The sequence below is a fragment of the Bos grunniens genome, chromosome 5 (assembly GCF_055505025.1).
Source record: "Bos grunniens cultivar Pamir isolate PY7600 chromosome 5, Bosgru_T2T1.0, whole genome shotgun sequence".
NCBI lineage: Eukaryota > Metazoa > Chordata > Mammalia > Artiodactyla > Bovidae > Bos > Bos grunniens.
Genome location: NC_141169.1, coordinates 15,315,179 through 15,341,171, shown reverse-complemented (window position 1 = coordinate 15,341,171; position 25,993 = coordinate 15,315,179). Strand labels below are relative to the sequence as shown.

At 38.2% G+C, this 25,993-nt stretch overlaps 1 long non-coding RNA gene across 2 annotated transcripts in view; it reads right to left on the bottom strand.

The window, feature by feature from the left end:
- The window catches only part of LOC147371341 (uncharacterized), a 40,480-nt gene that overhangs the window by 11,586 nt on the left and 2,901 nt on the right, over positions 1-25,993 (bottom strand). The window contains exons 2-3 of one of the 2 annotated variants that reach the window (XR_015164768.1): positions 23,523-23,613; positions 5,669-7,761 (exon numbers count right to left, since the gene is read on the bottom strand). This is a non-coding gene — a long non-coding RNA (uncharacterized LOC147371341). Of the gene's footprint in view, positions 1-5,668; positions 7,762-23,522; positions 23,614-25,993 lie in introns of those variants that run through there. The other variant, XR_015164769.1, reaches the window with a different exon arrangement.

Genomic DNA, 25,993 nt, shown 5'->3' with positions numbered 1-25,993 from the left:
GGTGAACAAATGTAACATTCTTTACATTCTTGCTGCAAATATGCGATAAAAAGATACTACTGGTGAAAAAGAAGTGTGAAAAAAAGAATGAAAGACTGAAATGTTAGTTTAAGCTTAAATGTGGCCCATGAAAGAGATGTGAATTTAAGTTAATGAGATATTTTTAGGAACAGTGAACAGTATGCTTTGATGCAGTTTTGTTTTTCATAAAGACTTGAAAATTAGTACAATAAATACAGTTACCTTTGTCTTTACAGCTTTTAAAATTTATCAATCTTTAGTAGAACGCTAAAGCGCAGGCGGCTGCGACGGGCGCGCTAAAGCACGGTCGAGAGGAGCCACCCCATGTCCGAGGTCAGGGGCAGAAGCTGGGAGGACCCCATGCCCGAAGGGCGGCGGCCAAGAGGAGTTACCCCACCTCCGAGGTCAGGGGCAGAGGCGGAGAGTACCAGACTGCGATGGCGCAGGAACGGCCGAGAGGAGCTACCCCACGTCCTAGGTCAGGGGGCGAGGCCCAGAGGAGATGCCCAACGTCCGAGGTCAGGGGCGGTGACTAGAGGAGTTACCCCGCGTCCGAGGTCAGGGGCGGCGACGAGAGGAGTTACCTTGCATCCGAGGTCAGGGGCGGTGGCCAGGAGGAGATACCCCACGCCCCACGCCCGGGGCCAAGGGCGGCGGCCGGGAGGAGCAACCCACGCCCGAGGCCAGGAGCGGTGGCCAGGAGGACCAACCCCACGTCCAAGGAGCCGTGGCTGTGTGGGCGCAGGAAGGCCTAAAGGAGCTATCCCACGTTGAAGGTCAGGAAGGGCGGCAGTGAGGAGATACCCCTCGTCCAAGATAAGGAGCAATGGCTGCGCTTTGCTGGAGCAGCCGTGAAGAGATACCCCACGCCCAAGGTAAGAGAAACCCAAGTAAGACGGTTGGTGTTGCAAGAGGACATCAGAGGGCAAACACACTGAAACCATACTCACAGAAAACTAGTCAATCTAATCACACTAGGACCACAGCCTTCCCTAACTCAATGAAACTAAGCCATGCCCATGGGGCAATCCAAGATGGGCGGGTCATGGTGGAGAGATCTGACAGAATGTGGTCCACAGGAGAAGGGAATGGCAAACCACTTCAGTATTCTTGCCTTGAGAACCCCATGAACAGTATGAAAAGGCAAAATGATAGGATACTAAAAGAGGAACTCCCCAGGTCAGTAGGTGCCCAATATGCTACTGGAGATCAGTGGAGAAATAACTCCAGAAAGAATGAAGGGATGGAGCCAAAGCAAAAAGAACACCCAGCTGTGGATGTGACTGGTGATAGAAGCAAGGTCCGATGCTGTAAAGAGCAATATTGCATGGGAACCTGGAATGTCAGGTCCACGAATCAAGGCAAATTGGAAGTGGTCAAGCAAGAGATGGGAAGAGTGAATGTCGGCATTCTAGGAATCAGCGAACTGAAATGGACTGGAATGGGTGAATTTAACTCAGATGACCATTATATCTACTACTGGGGGCAGGAATCCCTCAGAAGAAATGGAGTAGCCATCATGGTCAACAAAAGAGTCCGAAATGCAGTACTTGGATGCAATCTCAAAAACAATAGAATCATCTCTGTTCATTTCCAAGGCAAACCATTCAATATCACAATAATCCAAGTCTATGCCCCAACCAGTAACACTGAAGAAGCTGAAGTTGAATGGTTCTATGAAGACCTACAAGACCTTTTAGAACTAACACCCCCAAAAGATGTCCTTTTCACTATAGGGGACTGGAATGCAAAAGTAGGAAGTCAAGAAACACCTGGAGTAACAGGCAAATTTGGCTTGGAATACGGAATGAAGCAGGGCAAAGACTAATAGAGTTTTGCCAAGAAAATGCCCTGGTCATAGCAAACACTCTCTTCCAACAACACAAGAGAAGACTCTATACATGGACATCACCAGATGGTCAACACGGAAATCAGATTGATTATATTCTTTGCAGCCAAAGATGGAGAAGCTCTATACAGTCAGCAAAAACAAGACCAGGAGCTGACTGTGGCTCAGACGATGAATTCCTTATTGCCAAATTCAGACTTAAATTGAAGAAAGTAGGGAAAACCACTAGACCATTCAGGTATGACCTAAATCAAATTCCTTATGATTATACAGTGGAAGTGAGAAATAGATTTAAGGGCCTAGATCTGATAGATAGACTGCCTGATGAACTACGGAATGAGGTTCGTGACACTGTACAGGAGACAGGGATCAAGACCATCCCCATAGAAAAGAAATGCAAAAAAGCAAAATGCCTGTCTGGGGAGGCCTTACAAATAGCTGTGAAAAGAAGAGAAGTGAAAAGCAAAGGAGAAAAGCAAAGATTAAACATCTGAATACAGAGTTCCAAAGAATAGCAAGAAGAGATAAGCAAGCCTTCTTCAGCGATCAATGCAAAGACATAGAGGAAAACAACAGAATGGGAAAGAGTAGAGATCTCTTCAAGAAAATCAGAGATACCAAAGGAAAATTTCATGCAAAGATGGGCTCGATAAAGGACAGAAATGGTATGGACCTAACAGAAACAGAAGATATTAAGAAGAGGTGGCAAGAATACACAGAAGAACTGTACAAAAAAGATCTTCACGACCAAGATAACCACGATGGTGTGATCACTGACCTAGAGCCAGACATCCTGGAATGTGAAGTCAAGCGGGCCTTAGAAAGCATCACTATGAACAAAGCTAGTGGAGGTGATGGAATTCCAGTTGAGCTCTTTCAAATCCTGAAAGATGATGCTGTGAAAGTGCTGCACTCAATATGCCATCAAATTTGGAAAACTCAGCAGTGGCCACAGGACTGGAAAAGGTCAGTTTTCATTCCAATCCAAAGAAAGGCAATACCAAAGAATGCTCAAACTACTGCACAATTGCACTCATCTCAGACCCTAGTAAAGTAATGCTCAAAATTCTCCAAGTCAGGCTTCAGCAATATGTGAACTGTGAACTTCCTGATGTTCAAGCTGGTTTTAGAAAAGGCAGAGCAACCAGAGATCAAATTGCCAACATCCACTGGATCATGGAAAAAGCAAGAGAGTTCCAGAAAGGCATATATTTCTGCTTTATTGACTATGCCAAAGCCTTTGACTGTGTGGATCACAGTAAACTGTGGAAAATTCTGAAAGAGATGAGAATACCAGACCACCTGACCTGCCTCTTGAGAAATCTGTATGCAGGTCAGGAAGCAACAGTTAGAACTGGACATGGAACAACAGACTGGTTCCAAATAGGAAAAGGAGTACGTCAAGGCTGTATATTATCACCCTGTTTATTTAACTTATATGCAGAGTACATCATGAGAAACGCTGGACTGAAAGAAACACAAGCTGGAATCAAGATTGCCAGGAGAAATATCAATAACCTCAGATATGCAGATGACACCACCCTTATGGCAGAAAGTGAAGAGGAACTAAAAAGCCTCTTGATGAAAGTGAAAGTGGAGAGTGGAAAAGTTGGCTTAAAGCTCAACATTCAGAAAATGAAGACCATGGCATCCCATCGCTTCATGGGAAATAGATGGGGAAACAGTGGAAACAGTGTCAGACTTTATTTTTCTGGGCTCCAAAATCACTACAGATGGTGACTGCAGCCATGAAATTAAAAGACGCTTACTCCTTGGAAGGAAAGTTATGACCAACCTAGATAGCATATTCAAAAGCAGAGACATTACTTTGCCAACAAAGTTTCGTCTAGTCAAGGCTATGGTTTTTCCTGTGGTCATGTATGGATGTGAGAGTTGGACTGTGAAGAAGGCTGAGCGCCAAAAAATTGATGCTTTTGAACTGTGGTGTTGGAGAAGACTCTTGAGAGTCCCTTGGACTGCAAGGAGATCCAACCAGTCCATCCTGAAGGAGATCAACCCTGGGATTTCTTTGGAAGGAATGATGCTAAAGCGGAAACTCCAGTACTTTGGCCACCTCATGAGAAGAGTTGACTTATTGGAAAAGACTCTGATGCTGGGAGGGATTGGGGGCAAGAGGAGAAGGGGATGACAGAGGATGAGATGGCTGGATGGCATCACTGAGTCTGGGTGAACTCCAGGATTTGGTGATGGACAGGGAGGCCTGGCGTGCTGTGATTCATGGGGTCGCAAAGAGTCAGACACGACTGAGCGACTGATCTGATCTGAATGTCCAGCCTTCTATAGTTTAAGCTATAATGAGATAAACCAATTTTACAGCTTCTAGATCTGAGAACAAATTGAAAAATATGTGCCCTGTTTTTACTTTCTGTTGAGGGTACACTTCAACATTGATCTAGGGGAATACATATTGTCCTAAACTAAAAACAAAATATTCAATACAAACCATGATTTGTATTTATAAAGTGGAAATTCATTTACATGTGTTAAGCCTGATTTTTCTCTTATATTCAGTTCAGTTCAGTTCAGTCGCTCAGTCGTGTTCAACTCTTTGTGAACCCATGGACAGCAGCATGCCAGGCTTCCCTGTCCATCACCAACTCCTGGAGCTTACTCAAACTCATGTCCTTCGAGTCTGTGATGCCATCCAACCATCTCAACCTCTGTCATGCCTGTCTCCTCCTGCCTTCACTCTCTCTGAGCATCAGGGTCTTTGCAAATGTGTCTCTTCTTTGCATCAGGTGGTCAAAGTATTGGAGTTTCAACTTCAACATCAGTCCTTCCAATGAATACTCAGGACTGATTTCTATTAGGATTGACTGGTTGGATCTCCTTGCAGTCCAAGGGACCCTCAAGCGTCCTCTCCAACACCACAATTAAAAGCATCAATTCTTCGGCACTCAGCTTTCTTTATAGTCCAACTCTCACATCCATACATGACTACTGGAAAAACCATAGCTTTGACTAGATGGACCTCTGTTGGTAAAGTAATGTCTCTGCTTTTTAATATTCTGTCTAGGTTGGTCATAGCTTTTCTTCCAAGGAGTAAGTGTCTTTTAATTTCATGGCTGCAGTCACCATCTGCAGTGATTTGAAACACCCTAAAAATAAAGTCTGTCACTGATTCCACTGTTTCCCCATCTATTTGCCATGAAGTGAAGGGACCAGATGCCATGATCTCAGTTTTTTGAATGTTGAGCTTTAAGCCAACTTTTTCACTCTCCTCTTTCACTTTCATCAAGAGGCTCTTTAGTTCTTCACTTTCTGCCATATTGGTGGTGTCATCTGCATATCTGAAGTTATTGATATTTCACCCGGTAGTCTTGATTGCAGCTTGTGCTTCTTCCAGCCCAGCATTTCTCATGATGTACTCTGCATATAAGTTAAATAAGCAGGGTGACAATATACAGTCTTGATGTACTCCTTTCTGGATTTGGAACCAGTCTGTTGTTCCATGTCCAGTTCTAACTGTTGCTTCCAGACCTGCATACAGATTTCTCAAGAGCAGGTCAGGTGGTCTGGTATTCCCATCTCTTTAAGAATTTTCCACAGTTTGTTGTGATCCATACAGTCAAAGGCTTTGGCATAGTCAATAAAGCAGAAGTAGATTTTTTTTCTGGAATTCTCTTGCGTTTTCGACAATCCAACAGACGTTGGCAATTTGATCTCTGGTTCCTCTGCTTTTTCTAAATCCAGCTTGAACATCTGGAAGTTCATGGTTCACATACTGTTGAAGCCAGGTTTGGAGAATTTTGAACATTACTTTGCTAGCATGTGAGATGATCTTTTATTACTTTATTTTGATCTAAAAATCTTTTATTATTTTAATCTAAAAGTCCATAATATTAGTGAAGGTACATCATCCAAGAAATCAAAAGGGGTAAGGAATTATGGAGTAAGTAATTTAACATATCTAATTGATATAAAAGAAAGAATCTTGCTTGCATTAAGATAACCACACTTTGACTACACAAAGCTCAGACTATAAACACTTTTACATTAATATTTAAATTTCAATGTAATTGAAACCAGAGTTTTTCTAGCTAAATAAATAATCACAACATTAGCAACTATACATGATAAATTGGAGACATTTAGGACATAGGATAAAATAATTAGTAAGTTTTGTAGAACCTCATGTCACATAAGTAGTCCAGTTTAAAAGTACTTTTGAAGCATATGTTCTTCCAAAATCTGAGTTTGTTGGATAATTTTATAATTTTTTCTTAAAAAAAATTACATTTAGTATCTTCCACCAAACTGATAATAAGGTGCAATCACAAAAATATTTCTGCAGCATACTTGTGGGTTTTCTTATTTGTTTTATGCCTACCAAAATTTGCAAGCAAAAATTAAAAATAAAATTGGGTTGACCAAAATGTTTGTTCGGAGTTTTCTGTACACTGGTATGGAAAAATTTGAACAAATTTTTTTGCGAACCCAATAAATAATAATAAAAAACTTTAAAAACTGAGAAGTTTTGTAGATAAAGATATTTTAATCTTTGACTATTTCATTATGTAGTGGAAAATAATTCAAGTGGGACCACATGGAGATTTCTCAAAATTCTGGACAATCTCAGAAATTAATAATATGAAGATATAGAAATAAATTCTAAAATACCTGTTGATTTCAGTTTATTATGAAAACTGTTTAATGAAAATGTACATCTGAGAGCAAGCCAGCTCATTCAGCTTATAGGATGCTGTACCCTTAATATTTTTATTTAAGAATAGGTCAGTTTAATTCCAGGATGTCCACCTTTGTCAGGCAACATTTCCTTATAACTTTTCATCTTCACTAAGAATGAAAACCATCCGCAGAAGAAATCCTCAGAAATTTGGGTCTGTACTTCTCTTTAAATTGCATAGAACATCTTTCATGCCCACAGATATTTTTACATCTAAGACAGCCTGCAGTTCTGCTTGCCAACATGAAATTTGTTTCACAAATTTTTCAGCAGCTGGTATGATAATGAGCCAGTTTTTATGCAAATTAGTGATCATCCTAATCAATTTTTAACTACAAAATTAAAATTTAAAATTTTTTGAGTAAATTATTTTTAAACAGAGAAAAGCTTTATCAAATTTATATATTTAGCTTATATCCCATTATATTTTAAAAAAGTATGTTGAAGAACTATTTCTATGAAGCAGAGAAAAGTTTCTGCTGGAAGTGTAGTGTTTAATTATGTGCTATATTGAAAGATACATTTTATTTTTTAAACTAATATTATTACAAAATGATAAATTTTCATTAATATAGTAAGGTTGCCACATTTTTGTATTACCACTTTAAATGCAATATATTTAATCATTTCTTTAGAAAGACAAAGAAGTACCACAAAATAAACTTGCTACTTTTGATGCTGAAGCTAATTATTCCTTCTAATTGACTGAGCCAACCTTTTGCAAACCACAAAGTAACCAACTATTAAATGTATCTAGTTGTTTACAGAGTATAAGTTACTTTATTTTTGTTCCATGAATGACTGTTCTTTTTAAAGTAAAGGATAGTTCTTATTATTGATGGGCTTATTGGTCTATGGCTGTATTTATATGTGTAAGGACCTCCTTTCTGAATTTTATGCCCTGTAATATAGTAACATATCCTTTAAGGTGAAGATAAAAATGGATTCAACTTTGGCATAAGGTTTAAAACAGGGAATAAAGTATATTGTTATATTTACTTTTTATCTGATCTGCATACATTTTTCTGTAAAATAGGGACTGTACAATCCATGGACTTCTCTAGGCCAGAATACTGGAGTGGGTAGCCTTTCCCTTCTCCAGCAGATCTTCCCAACCCAGGAATCGAACTGGGGTCTCCAGCATTGCAGGTCAATTCTTTACCAGCTGAGCTATCAGGGAAGCCTGTAAAATATTAGTATCATACAATTGGTTGTACCTTTGTATTCAGTCATTTCTCAAGCAATCAGAGATCAATTTTGAATTTAAAAATGGAAAGATAAAGCAAAATTTTCCTATGATTTAATATCACAGACATTTCAAACATGCATTTAGTATACGGTAAAACACCAATATTCCAAGTACATAAGAGAGGAAGTAAGTAAGTGTTATTCGCTCAGTCGTGCCGACTCTTTGCGGCCCCTTGGACTGCAGCTCACCAGGCTCCTCTGTCCATGAGATTTTCCAGGCAATGATACTGGAGTGGGTTGCCATTTCCTTCTCCAGGGGATCTTCCCAACCCGGGGATCGAACCCAAGTCTCCTGCACTGCAGGCAAATTCTTTACTGACTGAGCTACAAGGGAAGTCTAAGTATATAGGAACTTTTTATTCTAATAAATTTAAATAATTAAATAAATTTTTAATATTCAAAGATGAACAGAATTTGATATTTTTGATAGATTTTATTTAAACCTGCACTTTGACACTGTAGACTTGGATATGGACTTGCTGCAGAGTAGATATGTTAAAACTGAAAAATAAAAACATAATTATTTTATTACTGACATTATAATTTGTTTTTCCTTCTGTTCCCAGATTCAAGGTCAACTTATTGTCTAAATGCTTTTTTCTCAGTCCTCTGAAGTCTAGAATTTAGAACAGTTCCTAGCACAAGTTAGAGTCTGAATATATACGTATTGCTTAAATAAATGATAATGAGAATAGTTTTGTTCCTTGTTATTATACTAACAATGCATCTTTATTTTTCACTGACTTTTAATTTCATTTAATTTGTTCAGTTGTATAGAAATATATATACATTTTGTTTTCAGTTTTCTTGAGACACTGATTAACATAGACGCAAAAATTCTCAACAAAATACTAGCAAAATGAATCCTGCTGCTGCTGCTGCTAAGTCGCTTCAGTCGTGTCCGACTCTGTGCGACCTCATAGACGGCAGCCCACCAGGCTCCCCCGCCCCTGGGATTCTCCAGGCAAGAACATTGGAGTGGGTTGCCATTTCCTTCTCCAATGAATCCTACCATACATTTTTAAAAAAAACATATATCATAATTAAGACTGACTTATCCCTGAGGAGCAATGATGTTTCAAAATACACAAATCAAAAAAATGGGATACAATACATTAACAGAATGAAGAAGAAAAATCATGAGATTATCTTAATGCATGCTCAAAAAGCATTTGACAAAACTCCATATCTATTCATGATAAAATTCTCAATAAATTAGGTATATGAGAAATATACCTCAACATAATAAAGGGCATACATGACAAACCAACAGCTAACATCATGTGTTGTGCTCAGTCACTTCAGTCATGTCTGACTCTTTGCTACTCTCTGAACTATAGCCCCCCAGGTTGCACTGTCCAGGGGATTCTCCAGGCAAGAACACTGGAGTGGGTTGCCATGCTCTCCTCCAGGGGATCTTCCTGACTTAGGGATCGAACCCACATCTCCTGCATCTCCAGCACTGCAGGCAGATTCTTTACTGCTGAGGGAAGCCCCAGCTAACATCATATTCAATGGTAAAAAGAAGAAATCTTTTTCTCTAAGATTAGAAACAAAGCAAAGATGCCTTCTTTAACCACTCCTATTCAATAAGGTACTGGAAGTTCAGGTCAAAACAATCAGGCAAGAAAAAGAAATAAAAAACATCCAAATAAAAAAAGGAAGGAGCTCAATTGTCTCTGTTTGTAGATGACATTATCTCATGTAGAAAACCCTAAAGATTCCAGTAAAGATACTGGGAAAAAAACATAGAAATTAATAAATCAATTTAGTAAAACTGCAGGATACAGAATTAATATACAAATCAGTTGCATTTATACATATTATCAATAAACTTTCCAAAAAAGAAAATTTAAAAAATCCCATTACAACAGTATCAAAAAGAATAGAATACTTAAGAATAAATACAATCAAGGAAGTGAAGATCCATACACTGAAAACTATGAGACAGTGATGAAACAAACTAAAGAAAGCATAAATAAATGAACAGGCATTCTAAGTTCATGGATTGGAATTTATCTTGTTAAAATGTCCATACTACACAATGCATTCTTCATAATAAAATTTAATGCTCTCTCTTTTGGAAAAGAACTTATGGACTTAGGAAAACTGACGCAGAATCCTAGTTTAAAAACTACCCATCTCCTGAAACATGTTTTCGAGATAAAACAGTCAATGCTTTCAGCAAGCCTATAGGTCCCAGCCCAGGCACAGTGACATTTACTTTCTATAGCAAAACAACATAAATGGAATGACTAATAAATTGCCTTCATTACTGATGAGTCAGAGACTGGGTGAGTCTGTGCCTACAAATAAAAGATACTTAAAACACGCCATTGGGCAAGACTGGAATTGTCAAAGATAGAAGTTGAGACACCTGGGAACAACTAGGTATGTAAATATATATAATGTAGGTATGGAACTCAAAAAAGAGAAGTCTAGTTACAGAAAGTATTTTAGGTTGCTTAAGTGCTTGGGTTGTATTAGATTACTGTTCATGATATTTAGTCCTTTCCCCAATTTTCTTTCTTTCACTTTCACTTTCCAATCTTACGCGGAAATAAAACGTCCCTGCTTCATTATATGGGGCTTGGCCAAGTGTCTTGCTTTGGTAGAATGTGGGCAGTTGTGATAGCGTGCCAGTTCTAATTCTGTCCTTAAAAGACATCAAGTTTCTGTCGGCCCTTTTGCCATGAAAAGAACACGCGTTAGAAGATAATGGTTCCAGGTAGGTTAAGAGACATGTAGAGAAGACCTGAATGAAGCTTAGAACTGATAGAACCAGGCCAGTTTAGCTAAGTGATGAGGATGGTAATTGTAGTTCTAAACCACTGGGCTTGGGAATGATTTGGGTTTATAGCATTGTGACAGTAACTGGCTTATTCAGTGCTCCTCACTTTATTTTTAAATTAGCACTACATTTTAAAATGAGCACTACCTTCCAGTCCAGTCTCCTCAGGACCTCGCATTTATTCCTGCCTTGCTATAATTTCAAATTGAGACTTTTATCATACTTTTCATAATCAGGAATTGACAGAGCTGTGCAGAGAGGTGGAGAGGGACCATTAAATGGTGGTCCCTAGCGTTATCAAATATAAAGAGAATCTAAATGATGAAAAAAAATAGAATTTAATATGAGAATCTACTTAGATGGGTTGGAAATATAATGCTCAAGTATTATAAGAAAAGTATGTGCAAATAACTAAGAGATTACAATGTGACAATTAGACTCAGAATAAGGTGGTATGAAAATGATGGAAGAGAAAGATTGCTGGTAGAGTGGTTCTAAGACTACAGATTCTTTTCTGACTCACTCTGAATTCTCATGTGTTACACACAACCTTAAATGCTTCATTGGCATAATAGTAAAGTAACTTATATTATTAAATATGATTGTACCCTGCTTTTCTGTGAAAGATATGCTATTATATCTCTCTCTACCTTTAAGTTCTGCAAATTAGTTTGGCTTAAATCCAAAAAAACACCAATATTTATACATTATTAAATTTAAAAAGCCCTGAAATCGGTGTTAAAAATCATTAATTTTCATTAGTCTCAAAGGAAATATAAACTTCTTGGCTATATTTCCTACAACAAACAAAGCTATTATAAGAAATTATTTGACAGAATTTATAAAAATAATTGGAAAATGGTATACCAACTTAGAATTAAAATTAAAAGTCCTATGCTTATTACAGAGCAGTTTAAGTAAGTTTTTTTTTTTTTTTTCCTATATAGAAGTCAAGAACAGTTAAATTCTGTTACATTTAGAATGCTATACTTGGTATTATGAATATAACAGAAGTACTGTGTTCCTGGCTTAGAAATCATTCTGCTTTCAGCTTTGTAGCACTAACTTGACTGTCTTTTAACTTCTCTATCGTGGTTAAAAGCAACAGAAAATTTCCAATTATCCAGGCTTTGACTGCTGTTAAGCTCTTACTCTCTTTCAGGAGGCTAAGTTCAGTTAACTAAAAAGTCCATTGGAATTGTCTTTTCAGTGTTTTTTGAAGATGTTCTTTCCTTTCCTGACATTGTGCTATCTAAAACCTTTAGCACATATTAAAATACTGCAAAGACCACTGAGGTGCTTGTGCATGCTTAAGTATTCAGCAAATATTTATTGTGGAGAATGAATGAATGAATGTTTACTCCCCCCCCACACAAATAAAACTCCTATGGGTTTCCATCTTTTATGGCATTAATTCATAAATCCTTATTATTGTGATCAAGCAGATCTCTAGGACATGACTTAATTACCTTTCCAATTTCATCTCTTAATATATCAAACACATCAATTCCCTCTCATGAGTGAAATTCACTTCACAGGTGTATGGTTTGCTCTCTTAATCAGAAATATCTTCCCTCAATTTTCTATTTGGAAAAATCCTACTTTTCCAGCAAGGCCCATTTCAACTGTTCAGCATAGTAGTTAAGAACACAGACTTTGATGCCAGATCACTTTGGAAATTTTTATCCAGTTTCCTATAAAACTAAGCATATGCCTACTATGTGGCACAGGAATTCTATTCCTAAAAATTTACCCAAGAGAAATGAAAAGACATGTCAATAAAAATCAGTACGAAAAATGATTATAGCAAATGTATTCATAATAGTCAAAATTAGAAATAGTCCAAGTATCCATCAATAGGAGTATGGATAATCATTATACACTTATATTCATATAATAGAATACTATTCAGTAATAAAAAGAAATAAACTACTCCAATAACATGGATGAATTTTAAAAGTATTATTCTGAGTGAAAAAAAAGACTTAGTACAAAGAGTACTATGGTGTGATTTGGGCTCCCCAGGTGGCTCTGGGGTAAAGAATCTGCATGCCAGTGCAGGAGACTCAGGAGACAGGGCTTTGATCCCTGGCTCTGAAAGATCCCCTGCAGGTGGAAATGGCAACCTACTCCAGTATTCATGCCTGGACAATCCCATGGACAGAGGAGCCTGCAGGCCCCTGTCCATGGGGTCACAGAGAATTGGACACAGCTGAGCACACATGCACAGTGTGGTTTAATTTATATAAAGTTTTAGAGAAGTAAAAATGGATGTATGTTGGAAAAATGAGAACAACTATGGCTTGGAGGGGTTTTACCTGAAAAGATGTAATTTTCTGGAGTGATGTTTTCTGCAGTATTTTATGTCTTGGCAAGTGGTTGTGTTACAACTCATCAAATGATATATCTAATTCTTGATAATTTTCTTTTATGTAAGTTTTACCTCAAAAGAACAAAAAAGAACTATAAATGTATATTGAATCCCAATGAATTACATCTATGCTGAAGTGCTTAGGGGAAAAATGTACTGATGTATACAATTTATATTGAGATGTTTCAATAATATAAGACAGATTTATGGACAAGTAGAATGGTAGAAATATAAATTGATCTGTGATAAAAACAACTATAGTAAAATATTAATGGTTGAATCTAAATGGTGAGTATATGAGCATTCACTAGAAGTTTCCTCAGACTTTTTGTATATTTGCAAGTTTTCATAACAAGTACTGGAAAAAAATTTAACTACTAGTTCTAGAAATCATCTTACTCTAATTATTACTCTGCTATTTGCAGGATGGTAATTTTCCAAGTCCCTATTCCAGGTACATTCAGTATTTGGCCTTTTACTGTAAGAAAGAACTGTTTCTTCTTTCATATTATTGCTTTATTTATTATAAGTATGGATTTATGTATTCTTATTCTATAAGAATTCTATAACAGTCATGTTATACTACATGACTGTCATTATTAATTTTCAAGTTTGAAATTCCTCATATTGAACAAGTTGGAAGTCTTTTAAAATAGTTATTTCCTTTTCCTAGGTCCCTATCTCTTTTTGATCACTTATGACACAACATACTTCCAAGCTCGTTTTGTATTTTCTTTGTCTCAGATTTAGCCATTTCAGAAACACTGATTCTTTTGAGTGCAGAATGATATTTAGAAACTGAGACCTTATTTCTAGATGTGTTCTTTGCTACATGTGTCTTTGCTTCTAGGCCCTTCCAGTAGAATTTCATGAATTTAATATATTTAAATTATATTTAAAGATGAGTTAATTCTGATACTACCAATTTCACTGCAACATTAGGGTGCTTTCTTTGCATTTTTTGGTCTTCTTTGACTTCCAGCACTGCATATTTGTATCACCTTCCTCCACCAGTGAAGACTCTGCCTCGAAAAAACATTAATATATTATACACAGCTCAAACCTGCCACATACTAAACATGTATAGTATCCTCAAGGAAGGATTCCTGGGTAGACAATGATGTTGTCAACTACAAATTGGCACTTGCCTGTCAACTACAAATTGGTGGGTGCCTGTCAACTACTAATTGGCGTTTGCCTATCAACTGCTAATTGGCACTTGCCAAGAGCATTTGCCAGCGACTGAATAACAACAAGGGCATCTGCCACCTGCCTCTGCTGCTGCAGCTGCTGACCTTCAACACTCCCTGAGGGAATTCAGGGTGGAGAGTGAGGCACTCTGTGCCCCAGGGAAACTGGTAGAATAGGTCTTTAGGTAGTTAGGTATTTTCAGAAACTGATTTCAAGATCCCAATCCTTGTGTCTCCTCATATCTAGAAAAGCCCTAACTCCCTTCCTGGTGACATCAGCTCCTCGGGACTGGCCAAAACTTTTGTAAAATGAGTGCTTGATTGCATTGAACTCTCCGTTCACCAAAATCTTCTATATTGACCTTCCGTAACTGTCTCTTTGGAGCAGCCTCTCAGAGCTGCCCGAGGTGCTGTCTTCCCAGGCTGCAGTCCTCATTTTACCCCATATAAAACCTCACTCGCAACTCTCATGATGTGCATCTTTTTGGTCAACAATGTGAACACAGGTAACTATTCCCTTTTGAATCTGACTGCAATTATCAAAGGGAATCTCAAAGAGGGAGTTTCTGAATATGGGTTGAAAACTAAAGAAAGACACTTTTAAAAAACTCAAGAATTTTAACTGGGTATAATGAAGGAAGGTACAAATGATACTCTTTTTCTGCTTAAAAATGTTGCATCACTTCAAAATAATAAAGCTATGCCCTTCAGAACTTCCTAAACACACACTAATTTGCAGAGCAAGGAGTGAAGTCCTCAGTGAACAGGGATAGAGCTTATCACTTTCATTTTTTTTTTTTTTTAACACTCTGAAACAGTATAAATGTGAAAACAGCTGGACTGGAAGTCATACAGAAAACAGCAACTTCAGAAAGCAGAAGAGCAACTGGGAAAAATCTCTAACACTGAGGAGCAACACTAAGAAAGAGGCTGAAGACAGCATCACTTTGTAACTAGTGAGATCCTTTTCTTATTCAAAAAAGGGGGGGATATTAATTGGGCATTATGTCAGACTTTATTTTTGGGGGCTCCAAAATCTCTGCAGATGGTGACTGCAGCCATGAAATTAAAAGATGCTTACTCCTTGAAAGAAAAGTTATGATCAACCTAGATAGCATATTGAAAAGCAGAAACATTGCTTTGCCAACAAAGGTCATCTAGTCAAGGCTATGGTTTTTCCAGTGGTCATGTATGGATGTGAGAGTTGGACTGTGAAGAAAGCTGAGTGCCGAAGAATTGATGTTTTTGAACTGTGGTGTTGGAGAAGACTCTTGAGAGTCCCTTGGACTGCAAGGAGATCCAACCAGCCTATTCTAAAGGAGATCAGCCCTGGGTGTTCCTTGGAAGGAATGATGCTAAAGCTGAAACTCCAGTACTTTGGCCACCTCATGCGAAGAGTTGACTCATTGGAAAAGACTCTGATGCTGGGAGGGATTGGGAGCAGGAGGAGAAGGGGACAACAGAGGATGAGATGGCTGGATGGCATCACCGACACGATGGACATGAGTTTGAGTGAACTCCAGGAGATGGTGATGGACAGAGAGGCCTGGCGTGCTGCAATTCATGGGGTCACAAAGAGTCGAACATGACTGAATGACTGAAGTGAACTGAATTTAAAAATGAGAAATAGAAAAACAAAACACATCAATAAATACAGGAGAATATAACAAAAGTATTAAAGCCAAAATTAGCAAGTTAAGAAATTGAAAAAAAAAATCAATAGAATCCGTCAATGAAAAACAAAGCAAAACACCACCACCAACAAAAAACCAACATATACAGCATAGGTTTGGTTGGGATCAGATGGTGGATGAACAGTAGAACATTAGTAGAGATTGGAAAATGGCAACTGACAGTCTACAGTGGCGAAAAATTTGACAAAACTGTCACATGCCATCATTTAATAAAGAAATAATATGATGAACCTGGGTTCCGGGGGAAGGTTTCTAAAAATAGAATGTTATTGGTATGAGTTTGTTGATTTAGTTGCATTTTATAAGTTGTCTGCCAAAGAAGAGTTGAGTTAGGAGAGAACTGGCTTATTTTCAAGAAGAGAGAAGACAAAAAAAAAAAAAAGCTCAGGAATTCCAGAACTTGCAGGGCTTATAGATGTAGCACAATAGCACTTTCCTTTCTCTAATTGGTAAATGGAATAACAAAACAAAAAATGTTTTGAGTAACTTCAGTGAAAAAAGTGAGAGAATGATCACCATACCTTTTGTTTTAAACTAGTGCATGCTTAGTTGCTCAGTCATGTCCGATTCTTTGTGACCCTTTGGACTGTAGCCTGCCAGGCTCCTCTGTCCCTGGGATTTTTTAGGTATGAATACTGGAAAGGGCTGCCATTTTCCTCCTCCAGGGGATCTTCCTGACCCAGGGATGGAACCCAAGTCTCCTGTGTCTCCCACACTGCAGGTGGAATCTTTACCTGCTGAGCCAACTCAGATATAATTAATTTGCCTTTCACCCATCAGATGCTCTAAGTTGGACAAAATATCTCTGGGAAAAGAGACCAAAGGCTTAATCCAACAGGTATCTGATAAACTCAAAGTACCTATGATTAAATCTAAAGAGAAAGGTATGTCTTGAAAAGAACTGTGTGTTTGACTATTTATACACAGAGTGTAAGTCTATTGACTATTTATACACAGAGTGAATAAATTGACTATTATACACAGAGTGAAGCAAATAATTTTTAAACTGTTTTGAGAACTATACTTCTAGAAGTACCACCAGTCTGATTAAGTTGACAGACTTTTTCAGGCACCAAAATTCCCATTTCACATGTGACAAGGGATGATACTGAAAAAGGAAACATTAATTAAAGAGCGGGGCACTCAGAAGCCATGGAGCACGAATGGCAAGGACATGTCTTTTAAGGAGGAGGACCATGACCTCTCACTAACATTTCCTCAGTGAGCCCAGGAACACTTTACAAAGCTATCCCAGTGAGGTTTCAGAACTTCTCTGGACTACTGACTACTCTGAATGGCAGTGTTTATCATAGTTGTCTTGTTCCTGTTCCACCATCATATGTTGGATTTGTGTTGAGTCACACAGGGAAGGCTGGATTACCACTTCCCCTCCTCTGCGTCTCCAGATCAAGAAGAGTCACACCCGATTTGTTTCGGACAATGAAAAGTAAGTGATGTGACACATGCCACATCTAAACAGAAGTTCTATTTGCAATTGCATTGGCCTCTTGTCTTCCCTTTTTCTAAGAGAACAGGTATATTCCATATAAGGTTTGCTTCTTCGGGCAAGGTCCTAGAATGAAAAGACATGGAGCAAAACTGAACATAGTCAAGCAGACTGGAGCAAACTGCAATTGCTGAAGTGTAATATGAGTGAGAAATAAACACGTGTTGTGTCATTACTGAATGACTAGTTGTGCAGCAGACTCTCTATCACAAACATAGCTAGAAAACAGATTTTAAAGTACTCCATAAATACTGTTTTAGTATGCACAACTCTTGTTTAAAATTTAGTTAAAGAAGAGTCTCTATTTTTTTTTTCCTCAAAGTAAATAAAGACAAAGAAGAAAACCTATATAGGAAGATTTTTTTAGAAGCTCTAGGAAATAATGTGAAAGAATTACCTCTAAAAGATAATTGGGCCCAGATGGCTTTACAAGCTGATTCATTTCAACCTTTCAAAGAAGAGATACATTCAAGGAGATATATTTACACTAGTCAACAATTTAGCAAAACATAAAATCTTCCCAATTCATTTTGTAAAATCAGCATAGCCATAATAACACCTAACAAAAATATCACACATAGAGAAGGAAACTCATAAAAAATTCAATTTGGATAGGAATGCTATATGCTGGATTGGCTGTTTTCAATATGATACCACTATTACTTCCACAAAAGGGTGAGCACTGCATTTCTAAGAATCGCCTTCCTTGTACTGATTCTTATGGTTTGCCAATAGTACAGAGTAAGGTGAAGTCACCACGCTCAGTTCACACAGCCAATACAGTGGCTTCTTTAAATTCTCTGTGAATTTGGGAATCTGCATGTGCTATACTGCTTGACATGCAAGTTGTTAGTAGCTTGCAACTAAAGCTGTACTTACAGAGTAAATTATAATATTGAAGCAATCTACAAGCTAAAATACAACCATAGTGGTTGAAATCCAAAAGCAAGAAAGAGACACACATAAGAAATCTGTCAATAATGTGGGAAAAGAAAAATCACAAAAAAGCAACAACAAAAAAAATACATTGCCAACAATATCAAAAGTTGACTCTTTGAAAGGACTAGCAGACAAATGTTTAGAAAAATTGATTAGAAAAAAGAAAAGGTTGAAATAAACAATACTAAGGAAAAGTATATATATCTACAAGTATAATCTAGAATTTAAAATAAAAAAATACTAACAAACTTAACACAACACACTAAAAATTAAAAAAAAAAATAAAAGAACAACTTAAAAGAACTAAGTCACCAAAATGTACTCAGTAAGAAATAGGAAACTTAGGAAAGGGATGACAAAGAGATGGTAACATAAGTCATTCCCGACTTCATTCACCCTAAGAAGAACAGCTAACATCTATTCAAGAATAAGACACCGATGAGAGAATCCTAGAACAAGAGGCTGAGGCAGAAGTAACCAGTTATAGATGATTACTCACAGAAAATTAAATATTTTAATATCACCATTATTTAAGTCAAAGATGAAAGAAAATGTAGGCGAGTGAAATCATCCAGGGAGAGCATGGAAAGAAAAAAAGATGTAAGGACCAAGGACAGAGCCCTAACCATTAACATTTATAAAGAAAAAACAATAAAGAAAATGGAAAAGGGGTTGCTAAAAAGAAAACTGTAAGCATTTACTTTTATAAAAGAGAACCACTGATTTCAGCATAGGTGACCTAAGTACTTAACTGTCATCTTGCTAAGTCATTTCAGTTGTGTCCAACTCTTTGCAACCCTATGGACTGTAGCCCACCAAGCTTCTCTGTGCATGGGATTCTCCAGGCAAGAATACTGGAGTGGGTTGCCATGCCCTCCTCCAGGGGATCTTCCCGACCCAGGGATAGAACCCATGTCTCTTATGTCTCTTGCACTGGCAGGCAGGTTCTTTACCACTAGTGCCATCTGGGAAGCCCTAACTGTCATCTTAATTTAATAGAATTCCAGCACCAATCTAGTCTTCTTGAGTTTTTCTGGCTATGTTTCAATGAGAAAAGCAGTCATTTGTCAAATTTTATAAAACAACAACACTAATAAAAATAAACAAAACTATATATTTGCATATCATATGTATATATAGACATGTGTATAGACAGAGAGAAAGAGAGGAAGAGACTGGAGAGGAGGAAAGGAAATTTTGTAAGAACATATATCAAATAGTTAACAATATTTACTACTAGCCTGTAGAATTGATGGAAAGGAAAAGAAACTTAAACACAGGGCTTTAACTTTTTAACTTCTTACCATTTACGTATTCATAGTTTTACACTTATTCAATGAGCAGGTATTGTTATTGTATTAAAATAATAATACAGAATTTAGATGATGAGATTTGAATAAATCTGTAGTGAGATTTTGAAATGAATCAAAGAAAAAGCAGAAAAGACATGAAATGTAAAACGAATACTATAAAATATTTTGGTTTTAGATCACTACATAGCTGTCAACCCAAATTAATGCCTGGGCATAATACCTGACATATATGTCAACTGAAGAAAAATGTACAACCTAAAATTATCAGTTATGACCAACCTAGATAGCATATTGAAAAGCAGAGACATTACTTTGCCAACAAAGGTCCGTCTAGTCAAGGCTATGGTTTTTCCAGTGGTCATGTATGGATGTGAGAGTTGGACTGTGAAGAAAGCTGAGCGCCGAAGAATTGATGCTTTTGAACTGTGGTGTTGGAGAAGACTCTTGAGAGTCCCTTGGACTGCAAGGAGATCCAACCAGTCCATTCTGAAGGAGATCAGCCCTGGGTGTTCTTTGGAAGGAATGATGCTAAAGCTGAAACTCCAGTACTTTGGCCACCTCATGCGAAGAGCTAACTCATTGGAAAAGACTCTGATGCTGGGAGGGATTGGGGGCAGGAGGAGAAGGGGATGACAGAGGATGAGATGGCTGGATGGCATCACTGACTCGATGGACGTGAGTCTGAGTGAACTCTGGGAGTTGGTGATGGACAGGGAGGCCTGGCGTGCTGTGATTCATGGGGTCGCAAAGAGTCGGACACGACTGAGTGACTGAACTGAACTGACTGACTGATGTTTTTCCAGGGACTTCACAGAGCACTATAGCCTGGGAGACAACTTTTCAGATATTGTGAAGAACTGTTTCAAAAGGAAAAAAAGCCAGCATATATAGGAGTTTTTGCTGAAAAAAACATCTTGTAGTCAAACATCAAAAGATTACTGCTAATCACAGAAGACAGACTTCTCAAGTTACTGATTTTTAGTGCTTTTCCATGTATGTGAAAGGGAGCTTCCTGGGGTTCAGAGGGTAAAGAATCTTCCTGAAATGGGACCTGGGTTTGATCCTTGGGTAAGGAAGATTCCGTGGAAAAAGGAATGGTCTTTCCAGGAGTCATGTACATGGCCCATAAAGAACTCTGAATGCCAAAGAATTGATGATTTTGAATTGTGATGCAGGAGAAGACTCTTGAGACAACAAGGAGATCAAATCCGTCCATCCTAAAGGATAAATCAACCTTGAATATTTATTGGAAGAACTGATGCTGAAGCTGAAGCTCCAATACTTTGGCCACCAGATGCGAAGAGCTGACTCACTGGAAAAGACCCTAAGGCTGGGAAAGATTGAAGGCAAGAGGAGAAAGGGACAACAGAGGATGAGATGGTTGGACAGAATCACCAACTCAATGGACATGAATTTGAGCAAACTCTGGGAGATAGTGAAGGATGAGAAAGCCTTGTGTGCTGCAGTCCATGGAGCTGCAAAAAGTCAGACAGGACCTATCGACTGAAAAACAACAATGTATAGGAAGACACAAGAGTCCAGGGTCATTGGCATTATTCCTTAGATATGCATCTCAACTATACAGAGCCACTATCCTGATTTTCCTCCATCCTGAATTGCCCCCGGGGGCACCACTGAAGGGCTGCTGCAAAGACTGATGGCTCGATGGTGGACAACATATATTGTTTATTGGATTAGCAGGTGATATTCTCTGTTTTGGGGCTTCCTGGGTGGCATGGTGGTAAAGAATCCATCTGCCAAGCAGGAGATATGGGTTTGATTCCTGGGTTAGGAAGATCCCCTGGAGAAGAAAATGGTAACCCACACCAATATTCTTGCCTAGAGAATCCCTTGGATTGTGAGGAGCCTGGTGGGCTAGAGTCCATGGGATCACAAAGAATCAAACACAGTTTATTGACTGAGCAGGCACACATTCTTTGTTTACTAAAATGGCAGGTGACATTCTTTGTCCATATATATATATATATATATATACATATACTATTTAGAAGCATAATATTATGTAAAAGAAATTTATGATTAAAAAGTAACTTAAGGGACTTCCCTGGAGGTCTAGTGGTTAAGGCTCCATACTTCCACTGATGTGGGATAAATCCCTGCTGGAGGAACTAAGATTCCACATTCCATAGAAAAAAAAATTTATAAAGTGATAATGTTTTTGGTATTTTCAGGTGTCAGAGTCATTATGGCTTTATCTACAAAATGTAGAAATAGTAGTAATTTGATCCTTGTCTACCGTTTAAGCAATTGTTTAAAAAATTTGATTTGATTGCTTTGACATTTATGAATTCAGTTAGCCCCTCCTCTCCTCATACAGAGATCAGATAACCTGGTTAATTGCCTTGCTTTTTACCTCTCAGTCCCTCATCAGTCATAAACACTTAGGATCAACAGAATTTTCAATAGGAATTTGGGAATTGTGCAGACTTTATTTTATAAACATTTTGAGACTATAGACTATATATCAAATAACATTTGGTATGGAGGGTAAAGAATAAAATTTTTATTAGGATGAAGAATAGAATTTCCACAAAATGCTAAAGAATGTAGAAAGGTAGAAAAATTCCTCCTCCCCAACAATAGAAGATGGATTAATATAATCTCATGATGTGAATTAATGTCAATATTTTTCTTGAATTGTTGTTTCCTCTTATAAAGTGAAAACCTTTAATTTGTCAGACCATCCTTGGGAATGAATGGATGAATCTTGTGAGAACTGCGTCCTTTGCACTGTCTTGTGGGACACCATTTACATCCTTAGTTAAGCCATTAAAAGGCTTACTGGTCTGAGTTGCTATTAAGATTCTTCTCTTCAATGGCCCGACAATGCATGGATCTTTGAATTATAAATAATTCTAAATTATTAAAATTTTAATTAAACAATTAAACAATTGTTCTATGTTAACTGGCATTGTGTCCTGCCAAAAGGCAGAATTTTGAAAATGAATATACTCTTATGATGTGAAATGATTTCAATATTTTCCTTTAGTATTGAGCTTTTAAAACTTATAAAAATAATCTTTGAATTGTTTTTCTGAACTTGGGAGTTTTTGCATAATATTGTCATTTTGAGATTTGGTTTTAAAAATACTATGGTAGAAAGCTATGGCAAGTCAAGATTCCTCTCCCCACATATACTCCCCACATGCTTAAGAGAAGACTCACTTATTTTCTTTTTCAGACCTTTTATTACTTTTTAAAATGAGAAGTATCATATTAATTGCTTAAAAGTAGGTGTCAAATTCAGAAGGTGATTTGGATACAGGCAGGTATTTATTTACTGTATCTAGCAGATGCCTCCAGACTACGTGAATTTAGACAGCCTAAGTCTCAGGTTTTTCTTCTGCAGTGTATCTACATCATAAGGTTGGTGTAAGGGTTTAAAAAAAATAGGCATATTAATTATTCTACACATTCCAAAGGCACATACTCAACATCAAATCAATACTTACCAATATATAAGAATACAGAATGGTGGGCTTCCCTGGTGGTTCGGGGGTAAAGAATCCACCTGCCAATGCAGTGGTGTGAGTTTGATTCCCCAATCTGGGAAGATCCCACATGCCTGGGAGCAAGTTAGCCTGGGCAACACAATTCTTGAGTCTGTGCTCTAGAGCCTAGGAGCCAAAACTCCTGGGCCCACGTGCTGCAGCCACCGAAGCCTGCGTGCCCTAGAACCTGTGCTCCACAGCAAGAAAAGCCACGGCCATGAGAAGCCCAGGTTCCACAGCTAGAGAGGAGCCCCTGCCTGCTGCAGCTAGAGAAAAGCCCTTACAGCAACAAGGACCCAGGACAGCCAGCAATAAATAAGTAAATAAATAGAATGATTAAAAGCACACAGTGTGGCCATAAAAGTGAGTCTCCCTTTACCTGTAGGTTGAAATCTTCCATGTTCTGCTCGTCCCCATTTGTGTTCTGCCTCTTCCTCTCACACCAATCCTATGGGGTAGTCATATTCCTACTGTACGACAAGAGAAAGCACTCAGTAACTGTTAGTGAAAAGATATTAGCAATCGAACAGCAAATTTTTGAAGGATTTTGTTGTTAAAATTTTTTTAAATGATACTGTTCACCTCCGTGACTGCAGTTCCCAGGATCTCCTTCTGGAATCTTTACACCCCTGCTCCACTTCTTCTTTCTAAAGTGCCTAACCCTGTAGTAATTCTACATTTTCCTTCTCTTAAAATCTGTACCTTCACTAAAGGCTTACATAAATGAATAATAAAAAGAAAAAAAAAACCACATCAGTTCAGTTCAGTCGCTCAGTTGTGTCCCAACTTTGCGACCCCATGGACTGCAGAATGCCAGGCATCACTGTCCATCACCAACTCCCAGAATTTACCCCAACTCATGTCCATTGAGTCAGTGATGGCATCCAACAAACTCATCCTCTGTTGCCTCTTCTCTTCCTGCCTTCAATCTTTCCCAGCTTCAGGGTCTTTTCAAATGAGTCGGCTCTTCCTTCAGGTGGCCAAAGTATTGGAGTTTCAGCTTCAACATCAGTCCTTCCAATGAATATTCAGGACTGATGTCCTTTAGAATGGACTGGTTGGATCTCCTTTGCAGTCCAAAGGATTCTCAAGAGTCTTCTCCAACACCACAGTTCAAGAGCATCAATTCTTCGGCACTCAGCTTTCTTCACAGTCCAACTCTCACATCCATACATGACCACTGGAAAAACCATAGCCTTGACTAGATGGACCTTTATTGGCAAAGTAATGTCTCTGCTTTTTAATATGTTATCTAGGTTGGTCATAGCTTTCCTTTCAAGGAGTGTCTTTTAATTTCATGGCTGCAATCACCATCTGCAGTGATTTTGGAGCCCCAAAAAATAAAGTCTGACACTGTTTCCACTGTTTTCCATCTACTTGTCATGAAGAGATGGGACCAGATGCCATGATCTTAGTTTTCTGAATGTTGAGCTTTAAGCCAACTTTTTCACTCTCCTCTTTCACTTTCATCAAGAGGCTCTTTAGTTCTTCTTTACTTTTTGCCATAAGGGTGGTGTCATCTGCATATCTGAGGTTATTGCTATTTCTCCCGGCAATCTTGATTCCAGCTTCTGCTGCAACCAGCCCAGCATTTCTCAGGATATACTCTGCATATAAGTTAAATAAGCAGGTTGACAATACACAGCCTTGATGTACTCCTTTACCTATTTGGAACCATTCTGTTGTTCCATATCTAGTTCTAACTGTTGCTTCCTGACCTGCATACCCAGTTCTAAGCAGGCAGGTCAGGTGATCTGGTATCCCCATCTCTTTCAGAATTTTCCACAGTTTATTTTGATCCACACAGTCAAAGGTTTTGGCATAGTTAATACAGCAGAAATAGATGTCTCTCTGGAACTCTATTGCTTTTTCCATGATCCAGCGGATGTTGGCAATTTGATCTCTGGTCCCTCTGCCTTTTCTAAAACCAGCTTGAACATCTGGAAGTTCATGGTTCACATACTGTTGAAGTCTGGCTTGGAGAATTTTGAGCCTTACTTTACTAGCATGTGAGATGAGTGCAATTGTGCCGTAGTTTGAGCTTTGTTTGGCATTACCTTTCTTAGGCATTGGAATGAACAGTAAGCTTTTCCAGTCCTGTGGCCACTGCTGAGTTTTCCAAATTTGCTGCCATATTGAGTGCAGCACTTTCACAGCATCATCTTTCAGGATTTGAAAGAGCTCAACTGGAATTCCATCACCTCCACTAGCTTTGTTCATAGTCATGCTTCCTAAGGCCCACTTGACTTCGCATTCCAGGATGTCTGGCTCTAGGTGAGTGATCACACCATCGTGATTACCTGGGTTGTGAAGATCTTTTTTGTACAGTTCTTCTATGTATTCTTGCCACCTCTTCTTAATATCTTCTGCTTCTGTTAGGTCCATACCATTTCTGTCCTTTATTGAGCCCAGCTCTGCAAGAAATGTTCCCTTGGTATCTCTAATTTTCTCGAAGAATTCTCCCATCTTTCCCATTCTATTGTTTGGGGGGGGGGGGCGGGGAAAAAGCCAGCTAGATCTGGGTTTAAATATCTATTCTGCTATTGAACTAACTGTGTGACTTTTTGCAATACATTTTTTCTTTGGGCATCACCTGTGTCTAATCGATAAATTAGGAAAAATCACCTCATTAATTAATTGAGAAGATTAAATAAGCTATTTTTAAGCCCCCCCAGTGCTTAGTGGGAAACTCAATACCAACTTTCTCATTGGCTTCAAGACATAAAATTACCAATCATTTTTTTGCATTTGCGATAGGTGTCACACATCAGTGTAAATGTGTGGGGAGGGGAATACTAGTAGGATAAAAAAGGTCTTCCTGGTATTACCATAAACTATCCCTGGAAGCAT